At 39.7% G+C, this 13,210-nt stretch overlaps 1 non-coding gene across 1 annotated transcript; it reads right to left on the minus strand.

Moving 5' to 3' along the window:
* Positions 1 to 647: 647 nt before the first annotated feature.
* Positions 648 to 754, minus strand: LOC145091097 (small nucleolar RNA R71). The gene has a single exon (XR_013701985.1). It is a non-coding gene; the product is annotated as a small nucleolar RNA R71 (small nucleolar RNA).
* Positions 755 to 13,210: the final 12,456 nt, after the last annotated feature.

A 13,210-nucleotide genomic window follows, 5' to 3' on the forward strand; every position in this document is an offset into this window, starting at 1 on the left:
CTTCTACATGTTTTTGTTTTGTTCAGTGCTTTTTGACCTGAGGATCTAAAACTCTTATTGTTCCTCCACTTCAAGAACCATACTCCGCTTTCCAGAAGATGAAAGACATGAAAGTCAACGAGTCAACAAGCACTTTTCGATCGTACAAAGGATTTGAAAGCTTAGAATTGACGCCGGATAAAAAAGGAATTGGATTCAAGCCAAAATCTTTTGTCGAAGGAAGTTTATACGATTTAGAGTTAAAGATTGAAGAAGAATATACGATGATAGACATTACAAGAATGACGATGGGAGACTATAAGAAGATGATATGTGAAGAACATGGACCAGGTCTAGTTCCATCGGAGATACCACCCGAGAGAAGTTTTGAGCTCAAAGGACACATTCTATGCATACTCAAGGACATATCTTTCTCCGGGAAAGAGTATGAAGATGCTTTCAAGCACATTAATGAAGTCAAAGACATTTCAAACTACTTTCATGTCCCTAATGCGCCAAGGGAATCTGTTTTACTAAGGATGCTTCTGATCACTTTTACCGGTAAAGCAAGGGTGTGTTTAAAGTCTCTTGCACCCAGATCCATCACTACATTGGCTACTCTTCATGATGCTTTCATTGAGCAATTTAGTCCACCTTCGAAGATCTCAAAGCTCAAAAATAAGATTGCTACCTTTCAACAAGAGGTAGGAGAGCAATTGTATGTAGCTTGGGAGAGATACAAGGGCTTGCTAAGAAGTTGCCCTCAACATGATTTGAATGTTCTACAAGAAGTTTCCATCTTCTATGATGGAGTGAATATAAGTACTAGACAACTTCTTGACTCACAAGAGCCTATGACGAAGAAGTAGCCAACATCTATAAAGGAATTAATTGACGAATTTGCAAAACACTCAAGAAAGTACCACAATCCACGAGATGGTGTTGCAAAACACTCAAGAGAAAACCCAAGGATTGTGATTTGGATGAAATGGGAATAAGAAGGCGCAATTGTTCTACTCAAGTGGTTACAAGTATGATGAAGATTGGAGAAAGCCTAAGAAGGAGTGGTTACCATATGAAGATTACAAGAAATATGGTTTATACATACATGTTTGATATGATGTTGGGTCAAAAATATGGTTTATACTTTTCTTTTCTGAGAAATTGTATTTTTTATGTATTGTTTAGCTGTTTACGGTCGGTGAGTGAGTTTACGGCCGTAAACCCGTTTAGGCCATAAACCCTGTTTACGGCCCATGTTTTCCGTGTGTATATATATATAAGGGTTAGGGGTGTGAGGAATAGAGTGATGAACACTAGAGGAGCTTAAGTGTGTGCATTTGAAGGTGTTATAGAGAGAGAAACTTGAGAGAAGTTTTGTGTGTGAATCTTTTGTATCCTGATCTTCATTCTAATCATATCATACATAGATTCATCATCATCTTCTTCTTCTCCTTCTCTTCTATTTGATCTGACACCATCCGTTTGATTGGGATTCCACACCATCAAACGGATCTGATTGATACACAGACATTTTTGAGGACTTACAATTGGTATCAAAGCAGAAACTGGTATCAAAATTGCTAGGTCCGGATCTGGATCTAATACTAGTAATCAAACAATCACAAATCGAGAATAACAATAAGATGAATTAGAATTGAGCTTTCACACGTTTATATCAAATAACCATCTGGTACAACTCAAACACTAGTCGTAAACTGACTGGCATCCAACCATACAAATGACCAACTCCTAGCCCTTATATACTCGTCTAGACAACAAACAGAGTTTGCGGCCGTAAACACGTTTACGGCCATAAACATGTTTACGGTCGTGAACATGACAAAACAGTAAACGACACTAAATAACTCAAAAGTACTATTACAGACTCATAACCAAACAAATCACATAGAAAGCCTAGCCCAAACCATTTATCAGACCCTTCAATCTCCCCCTTGGTTTGGTGCTAGAATGAATTCAGTCCTTGTCGACGACCAACACATCAGATCTCCCCATTGCTCCATTCTGCATCTTCTTCTCAACAATTTGAGCCACCATCGCTGTATATTCTTTCGCAGCGGGCTCAAATATTGATTCAGCCACCACAATCTGTTTAGTAGCAAGATGATGTATGTCCCATTTGTGAAATTGAAGCAAGTCCATTTTCTCATAGAGACGTATGCAATTTTCCTTTAACTTGATGACCGTAGCATCCATGGCTTCATGATACACCCAATAAAGCATGGATGCAAGAGAACCATCAGGGTAATTTTGAAGAACAGGGACTTGCTTAACCTGAGTCGTAGCAGGCCACATCACTGATGTAATTGGCTGTTTTGTTGAGGTATCAAATACCTTGGAGTGAACCTTGACAACAAACTCTGCAGTCTTCATTGACAGAAACCCCTTGGCCACTTGATCTTCCAAGAAAGATTTGAACTGATTGGCTTTGGGATTTCCTGATGGGTTTGAAAAGGGAGCTTTGGATAACTCAATAAGGTCAACCTTAGTAAAAGAGTGAAAATCATGAGCATCCTTGTATAGTTCCTTATTCCCGCTCTTCCTTCTCACCATAAACATGTTCTGCATGTCATGGAATCCCCACGACACGATTCCTGACCTATCACCATAGACATCCCTGAAAGTTTGAGTGCTAAGATCGGTAAGAGTAATTCGTGGCTGATCCCAGGGTGCCTTATGATCTATGCTTCTTTTGAAAAGCCATTTACCTTTGTCATCCTCGGTAACAACCTTCTTCTTCTTCTTCTTCTTCTTCTTCTTGGATCTATTTGAAGCATTTGCCCTTGGAGCTTGTTCAGGTTCCATTTCAAAGCGATCCACAATGATGGGAGATCTGATCGGTTGAGAGGTAGTAGGAGCATCAACACTAGGAGCGTCTGGAATGGGGGGATCGACATATGGTTCTTCAACAGTTGACTTAAATTCATCACCGAATTTGTCTTCAAGTTTCTTTTGTAACTCCAGGAAGTTGGCAGCCAAGTGACCATATTGTGTCTGAAGGTCAGCAATTTGCTTAGTCTTCATAACATTGTCTTCGCGAAGCTCGGCCACTTGGATACTGAGCTCTGTATTTTCAGATTGAAGGTCTGCGACCTTGATGACTAGCTCTATATTCCTTTGATCAAGTTCAACATTCTTTCGATTAAGAACGTCAATCTGACTTTGGAGTCCATGGAGTGAAGGGGTGTCTTCTCTAGAGTCATCACCTCCAATGAAAATTCCTTTGCCACGAGATGGTAGCGTAGAGAATTGCTCTTCTGCCAATAGCCTGACTAGCTTAGCTGAGGCATCATCGTGATCTGGTCTGGGAGGAGAGGATTTTGGTTGAAATGAGGAACCAACGGTCTCAAACACAGAGCTAGGACCATCATTTATAGGTTCAGCAGAGACTATAACAGGCGTGATTGTCGGCAGAGCTGTAGCACTTTGATTCGTCGTACTCTGAGTTGCTAGTCTCAGAACAAGTCTGTGTCGCTTGTTTGGAGGAGGAGTGGCTTGTGTGGCGGTGAGATCATATTCCATTGGCATAGATGTAGGTAAAACAGTATCAAGGAGAGGAATCCCTGATATTGTCACCATAGGAGTTGCTATTTCCGCCTCTGGATTGGAAACAAGAGGTGCAACTACGAAAATGTCTTGGCTGATATCATTGAGAGAAACAGGAAGAGTGTGAATGTTGAAACCTCCATCATCTGCTGATTGAATCCTATTAGATGACTATGCTACGAACTCATTTGCAATTTCTTCAGGAAAGAGGAGTTCCAAAAATGTTGGATTGACAGCGGAAGCATCTCTAGACATGAACTATCTCTCAACAGGTGTAAGAGGTGTAGCTTCAGCATTAGGAGTTCCAGTCGGAGCCTTAGACGCTGGACTAGTTGGTTGCGCAGAAGACCCCCCTCAGATGGAGCAGATGACTCCCTCTCAAATGGAGCAGAGGACTCCCCCTCAACCGTTGGGGGTCTGTAGACAACCTCTTCATCTTCTTCTTCGTCTTCAAAAACATTCTTCAAACTAGAAGGAGATCCACTTGAATTATCTGAAGACACATTGAAAGATCTGAATAGAGATGTGTAATCAAATAACCAGTCGGGACCCACTCGAGTGTCTGTTTCATTCTCCTCCAGCCAGCGCACGTCATAGGATTCAACGATCTGCTTAGTCCTTTTGTTGTAAACCCTATACACGGTGCGCGCAACATACCCCACGAAGTAACAGTCATCAACTTTGGCATTAAATTTAGGGTTGGATTCTAAGTGAAGAAGGGTGCAAGGGCAGCCAAATACACGGAAATGGCTGACAGAAGGCTTGTGTCCATAGAGAATTTTGTACAGTGTCTTCATCTGTGCTTTGTTGATTAGAACACGATTCGACATGTAGCAAGCAATGTTAATCGCCTCGGCCCAAAAGAAAACAGGTAGTTTGGAGTCACAAAGCATTGTCCTTGCGGCATCTTTCAATGTTCTGTTTCTCCTTTCAGCAACACCATTTTGTTGAGGTGTATGATCAGATATATATTGACGCACTATTCCCTTTTCTGTGCAAAAGTGGTCAAGAACAACATTCTTAAACTCAGTTCCATTGTCGGTACGAAGCGCCTTCACTTGTTTATTGGTTTGGTTTTCAATCATCACAATGAACTTCTTCATCAGATCAGCAACCCCCGCTTTGTTGGATAAGAAGAAGACCCACGTAAACCAAGAGAAATCATCAATCACAACTAGACAGTACGAGCTTCTGTTGATGCTCAGGACGTTGACCGGACCAAATAAATCCATATGCAATAGTTGGAGCACTTGACTAATTGAGTTGATTTGCTTGGGCAGATGTGGTTTCCGGTGATGTTTGCCTTGAGCACAGGAAACACACTTTTTAAATGTGATAAAGTCTCTGACAGGTAGGCCTCGGACCATCTCATTTTTCGCAAGACGATTCTAGTTTTTCGCTTTAGCATGACCGAGTCTTCGATGCCACAACATTGCGTTGTGTTCGAAGACCTTTGAGAATAGACAAGTGACTTGTTCAGGTAGGTTACTGTTCATCTCAATAATGTAAGCATTCTTATCCCGTTTAGATTTGACTAGAATCCATTTGTCTGGGATGACAATGCCTGGCTTGAGAATCATACACTCTTTATCAGTAAAATGGGTAGAGTAGCCTTTGTCGCATATTTGGGAAACGCTCAACAAGCTGTGCTTTAACTCGAGAGCATAGTTGACATTTTCGAAGTTCAGCACTTCATTCGTAACAGTTCCACGCTGTGTGATCTTTCCACCATCTCCGCCCGCAAAGGAAACATAACCCCCATTAAAAGATTGAATTTCGCTCAGTTGGGATGTCTCCAGTCATATGCCGAGAGCAGCCGCTGTCGACGTACCTAGGACGAACGACATTCCTCCGCAACTGTCCCTGCCAAATGAGCGGAATCATTTAGACTTAGGGACCCAGGTCATCACTATCCTGGGCTTCCCTTTTGGTTTCTTTGAATCATTTTTCAGTATTTTCAAATTTGGATCTTCGTTCGTACTTTCTTAAGAGGATTTCAATGATGAATTAGAAAGGGATTTGGGCTTCCATTGATATTTAGGTTTTGCAAAATTATCAGTTGGTTTTGAAATTGGTTTCTTAGAAGTTTGCCTTGAGCCTCTGGATTTTCCACCATAGGAGGTTGAAGATCCATAGCTGCCTTTTGATGAGACCGATCTTGGCGCAGCCTTGTTTGGTTTTGGCAAACGATTGTGAGTTTTGTTAGTAAAACCTTTTTATTCTTTTGTAAAACAGTCCTTTTTCTACCTCTATCACCTTTCCAATCATCATTTTGAGAGCGAGATCTTGAGGAATTTCTAATTAAAGACCTTCCCCGAGATTCATTCTCTCCTCTTGGTGACAAGTAATTCACAAAGATCCTATTTTGACAATTCCTAGCTATATGACCACCAACACCACAATTAAAACAAATATGTTTATTATTTGAACTTCTATTGCATTTTTCAGATTTATTTTCTTTACAAACACTCTTACTCTTCTCAGAAGAACATGCATGAGAAATAGATTGTGAGACAAGTGAAGGTGCCTCAGTCGTTTTGACTTATGGAGTTGATGAATCTTCATTAGTATCACAAGCATCAGAATTACCAAACAATTCAACAAACATATCGAAAAAATTAAATTCAACAGTATCAGATTATGAGCCAACACAAGAAACATTTTCAGTCTTAGCATAAGAAACACAATCAAAATTGTTCATAACAGAGATATCAGATTTAAAAACAGAAACATATTCTCCAGCTTCACTCTTTGCCTGATCTAATGGTTGATCTGTATAGGAAATAGAAACATTAGTACTTTCAACGTTAATAAAACCTCTTGAACCAAACCAGCTGGTTTGCCATATCGAATATGTGCCTCTCTGTCAATTTCGTCCTGTGTCATAGGGATGGATGTGTAGTTATGATTGAAAGGTAGAGGAACACTATCATACCCTAGACCCTTGTTTTGATTTTCTTGGAATTTTAATTGGGTTTCATATAAGGAATCGACTGTCTTACTTGACGCAGTATAATTTTTGAAGCTAACATCTATTTTTTCACTCTTAATTTTTAAAGCGTCAAGTTCTTTGGTTACATCATCAAATTGTCTCTTAATATAGTCATAAAGTTCACATTTTTCACTGTATTCTGATTGAATTCTTCTAAAGTATTTTATTTTAGCTTCTAGTTGGGCCTTAAGGGGTTTTTGTCCTTTCCTAAGTTGATAACCCTCATATTTAAGGTCCTCTACTTGCCTACATAATACTTGAATTTCATCACGAAGAAGTTTAACATATTCTTTACAAGCGAAAGAACAAGAAGGTAGATTTACCTTGCTTTTCTTGGGCTCGGAAGAGGTAGATACCATTAGGGCAAGCTGTAGTTCGATCATATCTGCTTCGGGATCAACATCATTATTCTTTGAAGCAATATCATCAATTTGAGCTAGGTGAGCATTTTCTGGCCCTGAGATATTCAAGGCTTGAATTTGGTCCTGCCAGTCAAATGATTGAGTAACCATAGCTGTTTCTCCATTAGCTGTAGCTCCTGCACGATTGTTTCCCACTGCAACCATCTGCATGTTGTTGTTGATTCTGCGATCTGGCTTCGGGCAATCACGAGCAAAATGACCTGGCTCGTGGCAGTTGAAGCATCTCAACATGATTTTATTGAATCCCACCTTCTTGTCAGCATTCATGGCCCAATTGTTTTTCCCGGTCTTCTTGGCGAATTGTTTGGCTCTGAAAACAGCCATGGCAATTTGCCATGTGATGTCCATTTCCTCCACATCTGCAGGATGTATCTGGTCCAAATCAGCAAATGATAGCTGAGGTGGAAGATCTCCAACTACAAAGGCATTGTAGCAGTTAACTAGCCCAGTGGCTAGAGCTAGATTTTCATCAGATTCTTTGGTAATTGAAGAAGAGGCTTTAGCTGACACATTGGGAGCAGAGACGGTTTGTGGAATGAAAAATGGCACATTTGAAGTTTGATGGTGAGGGATGGATGGTGTAGCATTGAAGGTTTGAATATGAGGTTGTTGAACTGCGAAAGCTTGACCTGAGGAAGTCATGAAAGATGATAGAGCACTGTTGGATGAAACTCCAAGATTTGCAGTAGAGTATGAATTCACATGGTTGATTTCTCTTTGTTTGTCATCAATGTCACAGGCTTTGATGACCGCCATGATTTCTGCAAGAGTGAGGCGATTCAAATTTGGTTTTCTTAATCACAACAACATTCATATCCCATGATCTAGGAAGAGCATTCAGAAGTTTCTTGTTGATTTCTGACTTGGTCAAGAAAATCCCTGAAATATTCATGCCAGTTGTGAGTGCAGTGAACCTTTGCAATTGAGCTTCAAGAGTCTCTCTTGGAATGTAGTTGAACATGTTGAATTTCTGTCTCAGCATGTCCTGCCGACTCTCTTTCATATCTTCATTGCCCTCATAGACCTCAATAAGTGCTTCCCATAGAGCTTTAGCTGAAGTGTACTCATGGAAACCTTGAGCAATATTAGGAGATAATGCCATGGTTAAAGTGGCTAATGCTCTTTCCTGTTCCTCAATCAATTCAAATTCCACATCAGTGTAGTTTTCAATAGATTTGTGAACCAATTGACCTCCAACTGTCACAGTGATTCTGACAGGATCTCTAAGAATGCTTCTCCAGATCTTGAAATCTTTCATTTTAATGTATTTCTCTATTTTATACTTCCACTCGGGAAAACCTTCAGCAGACATTAACCTTGGAATACGTGTAGTAGTGCCCATAACAGCATCAAGTTCTTGAAATGAGTTTGATTTTGAGAATCCATTTGAAATTAAAGTAAGACAAAACTTCAAAAATGGTCCCTATGGTTTTCAAAAATATCAAGTTTAGTCCCTAAGTTCAAAAAACCTCACAGATGGTCCCTGTGGTTTCAAAACTTTTAACAAATAGTCCTTCTCGTTAACTCCGTTAGCTTTTGGCCGTTAAGTGAAGGGTATTTCTGTCATTTCACTGCCACAGGGACCATTTATGAAGATTTGTCTTATTTAAAAAAAACTAATTATTTAATTATTTAATATTAAAGGGTATTTATGTCCTTTTCGTCCCACCCCTCTCTCTCTCTCTCTCTCTCTCTCTCTCTTTCTCTCTCTGGGTGCTTGTTTCAGCAAGAACACCAAAACCACCGCTCTTAAGCCTGCTTGCCGCAATCCGACCTCAAATCGAGACAACCATAGAACATGAAATTAGACGGATCACACTATTTCTTCACTCTTCGCGTACCTTCCGATACAAAATACGGAAATGATTCGGATTTCGAATATGAGAGTTTGTTAAATTAAGGGCTAACGATTTCGAGTAAAGGTCTGGAGAAGGAGTTCGATCGGGTTTTAGAAGAGTATAGTGCGTTTTCGGTGAAAGAGGTCAAGAGGAGTGTGTCGGAAACGGTGGCGGTGGATAATGGTGGCTCAGTGGAGGCTAAAGCCGCAGCGTATTGGACAACGTTGGCGCCAAATGTTGAAGATTACAGTGGGTCTGTTGCGAGGATGATTGATGCGGGATCATATCAGTTAATCAAGGGAATTTTGTGGTGTGGGGATGTGACGGTGGATCGATTAAAATGGGGAAATGAGTTTTTGAAGAAGAGGACGAAACCTGGTTCAAAAGCTGAAGTTAGTCCAAAAGCTTTGAAGAAAGTGAAGAGGTATCATCTTGTTTTCTTCTACAACATTACTTTTATCCATTGAACACTTCTAATTCCGTATCTATTCAATTTCATCTGAATAATCTTTTCTTCTATAAAAGGGCATGATATCAAGCTCGTCTCTATGGCGTCTCAACCAAACTCCAACACAAATTGAAACAACTGAGCATAAAACAAGAAAAATAGATAAAAATATGATTTCTCTGTTTCTGCTAGCTTCAAGATGGCTTCGTTTCGATTGGGCGCCTGGATTGGTGAGCATGACTTTGGTTTCCATTCCTGTGTACACCACAACTCCTACTGCCCAGTTCGTGTTCTTGAGGACACATCCATGAAGAACGATGTTGGAAGGGCCAAGTTAGACGCGTTTTTGATCGATCTCCATGTTGGCTAAGAAAACGTATATATTTCTGTTAGGTTTTTCACAACGATATCACATGGAATTGTTTAGTTTGTAGAAAATTTGATGATTTCTCCTACTTGAATGTCTTTCCATTTCTTCTGTTCATATGAATTGTTCATTAGAACAGATGATAAACGATTGTTTTCAATCCCGTCAGATCTGTGTCGTCTCCGGTCTTCATAAGCATCTTTCACTGTTGTAACTAATAACACAATTGGTAATGGCAAGATGGAGGAAAAACGCCCAAAAACTGCAAGCTACGGAAGCTGGTTTAGAACAGTGAAAGAGACAGAGAGAGAGAGAGGTGGACCCTTTGCATATTAAATTTTATTTATTTATTATTTATTTTAAAAAAAAAGGAATAGAAAACCTCATAAATGGTCCCTGAGGAGTGAAATGACAAAAATGCCCCTGACTTAACGGCTAAATGGTAACGGAGTTAGCCGGAAGGACCAAATGTTAAAAGTTTTGAATCCACAGGGACGATCCATGAGGTTTTTTGAACTTAGGGACTAAACTTGATATTTTCGAAAACCACAGGGACCATTTTTGAAGTTTTGTCTTAAAGTAATTTAACAGTTCCAAAGAGGTTTACGGTTTAAAAATTAAGCTGATTACGACAGTAAACAGAGTTTACGGTTGATGAATTTGCGACCGTAAACTGGGTTTACGGTTTAAGTTCACGGTTTCTGAGTTTACAGTTTCTAAGTTTACGGTTCTTCGATTCTGATTACGGTTCTTGAAGTTTAAGTGTTTACGGTTGATGAGATTCCTCCTTTTACGGCCGTAAGCTAAGTTTATGGTTGGGCAGTAAACTCACAAACAACCTTTAAAACACGATTTTAAGATGAAATTCGTCCCTTCAAAGCCTAGAACGTAGAAACTAATGCTCGAACAATGAGAATGGTAGCTTAAACACTCAAAATCTCGATCGAATGACTTTTTGATACCAGTTTCTGTTCTGATACCAATTGTTAGGTCCGGATCTGTATCTAATACTAGTAATCAAACAATCACAAATCGAGAATAACAATAAGATGAATAAGAATTGAGCTTGCACACGTTTATATCAAATAACCGTCTGGTACAACTCAAACACTAGCCATAAACTGACTGGCATCCAACCATACAAATGACCAACTCTTAGCCCTTATATACTCGTGTAGACAGCAAACGGAGTTTGCGGCCGTAATCATGTTTACGGCCGTAAACGTGTTTACGGTCGTGAACATGACAAAACAGTGAACGACACTAAATAACTCAAAGGTACTATTACAGACTCATAACCAGACAAATCACATAGAAAGCCTAGCCCAAACCATTTATCAGACCCTTCATATGATATTGATGTTATATTATGAAATACATGCTACAAGTAGCCAAAGGATCTGCTTAGGGTTGCATGTTATAGTGATTGCTTAGGAGATATGCCTTTTTGTGTGTGATATGTGAATTTTTAGAGATGCATGATAATGTGTATGCTAAGGATCTTTTTGAATTGCGTGTTAGGATTGTCTAATCTTTATGATGCCTTATTGCATGTTGGTTTTTCTACTTGAATGCTACTTGCTTTGTGCTATGTGAAACCTATATTGAGGTTAGTTAACTATTAAGCGAATAGGTTAAGTTGCATGCCATGAAGATTGAATAGTTTTAGAATGTTTGATTTGGCCATATTGCAGAGGTCTTGTTTGAGTCCAAATGTTGTAGTGCAGGATCTTTCAGTCGAAGGAATGTTTAATCCTTGTTGCATGTAATTGTATTCTTAAGATTGTTAGTTAACATTGGTAGAAGTCTTTTCCACAATTGATAACAGGATGGGGTGGGAATTCTTAGTGACCTAGGAAGAGTGTTATAATGTGCTTGTGTATGCACTTGTGTATGAGGAAACCTAAGGTGAGAATCTAGGAAGTTTATGGTAGATTTTCTAAGCATATGTGTGTGCTGGTACACCTAGCAGTGGTGGAGTTCCAAGTGACTTAAGAAAAGTGTTAAGGTATTCTAGTGCGTGCATATATATGAGAAGAATCCTAAATGGATGGTCTAGGAAAATAGTAGTGTATGCTTGTGGGAGCATAGGTATCTGCAGTTGGTATTTTTGATGTGTGTAGTGACTTAGGAACTTTGAGACAATTCTTGGGACACATACAAATATGTGTGGAAGGTAGTATGGGTTCATACAACTAAAAGCACAAGATCTGTACGGGGATCAGGAAGAGTTGAAAATGTTTCTAAGGAGCTAGTAGAGGGTAGATAGTGTGGTATAACACTAGCTTTAATTATAGTCATCTCCATCGCCGTCGGTCTTTTGATGATGGTCATTCAAGATGAAGGTGAGTCTGGTTAATGCTCGCGATTTAGTGACCATGGCAGATTGGGTCTAATTATTGCAGGCCTGATTGAGTTTGTTGATTCAAGGTCTCGATGGTCTTGTTCAAAATAGTGCCATTTTGAGTCATGAGACTAAGTAAGAAGCGATTGTGATGATTGACCTAAAAACTGTAGCCTGAGGCTGGGTGGTCGGATGATAGCTTTAGATTTCGTTTTCTACGATAGGGTTATGTTTCTCCAGCATCCCACGTTCGAAGGTATGAAAGAGCGGGCATATGATTTTGAATTTGAGGTGTATAACCAGTACGAGGTTGATGAGTAGGTGTAGGGTCAGGCAACATCGATGGATAGAGAGTCATGTTTTTATGATGGGTTTGTTAAAACTATTATTGGAGCTTCTATAAATTTTATTGGAGCAAGGTTCAATTCTCGGGGTGCCTCGTCAACCAAGTGGTATATTGATTTTCCTTCCTAATTTCGAAGTTGTAATGATAGGGAAAGTTTCTGAGGTCTCCATATGAGATTCAAAGTTTCCTTATGGTTGGATGATTTTTATTTGAAGGATAATATTATGCTGTGTTATGCATTCTGAGAGTCAAGGTTGGTAAGTATCTGGTTGAGCCGGTCAGAGGCTTTGATGTTGTAGATGTCAGTTGATGATGGTTTGAACCCTAAGTGGGGGAGAACTAGTTATTCAGATTGAAGGATCATTTTCCATTCTAATTTGATGGTTTCAAGACAATGGGTCAGAGGAATCTGCAGTTCAGGCATGCTACATTTCGGCTCAGGTTTATTGATGCATAAGAGAAGGAAAGTGGGCTATCGTAGAAGTGCTTATAGATAGGAAGTTTCTCGTTGCTTTTCATAAGGATCCTTTTGATTCCTCCATGGTCGCGGAGAATTTAAAGATTTTTCAGATTGTGGGTGTAGAACAAGTTGACGATAGGTTTATGCCTTCAAGAACACATGCGTTGCCCTCGTAGCAGAAAGTTGATGGGTAAGGAACTTGCTGTGGTCAGTAGTTCCTTTCGGAAGCACCATGGATCTTGATAGAGGAGCGTTAAGCCTCTCAAGTTGTGCTTCAGATATATAGAACATTGTTAGCCCACAATATGCGTTGATTATCTTTGATTGAGATGGGCACTTGTTAGTTTGTTGAGCGACCTCAGAGTTTGGTAAGAGTATTTTCGCTTGGACTTTGTTTAGTATGTGTGGGATAATTAGGTTTATTCGATCCATTTCTGATCGATTAGT

The sequence above is a fragment of the Lactuca serriola genome, chromosome 2 (genome assembly GCF_051521515.1).
Source record: "Lactuca serriola cultivar US96UC23 chromosome 2, Lser_US96UC23_V15, whole genome shotgun sequence".
Classification (NCBI taxonomy): Eukaryota; Viridiplantae; Streptophyta; class Magnoliopsida; order Asterales; family Asteraceae; genus Lactuca; species Lactuca serriola.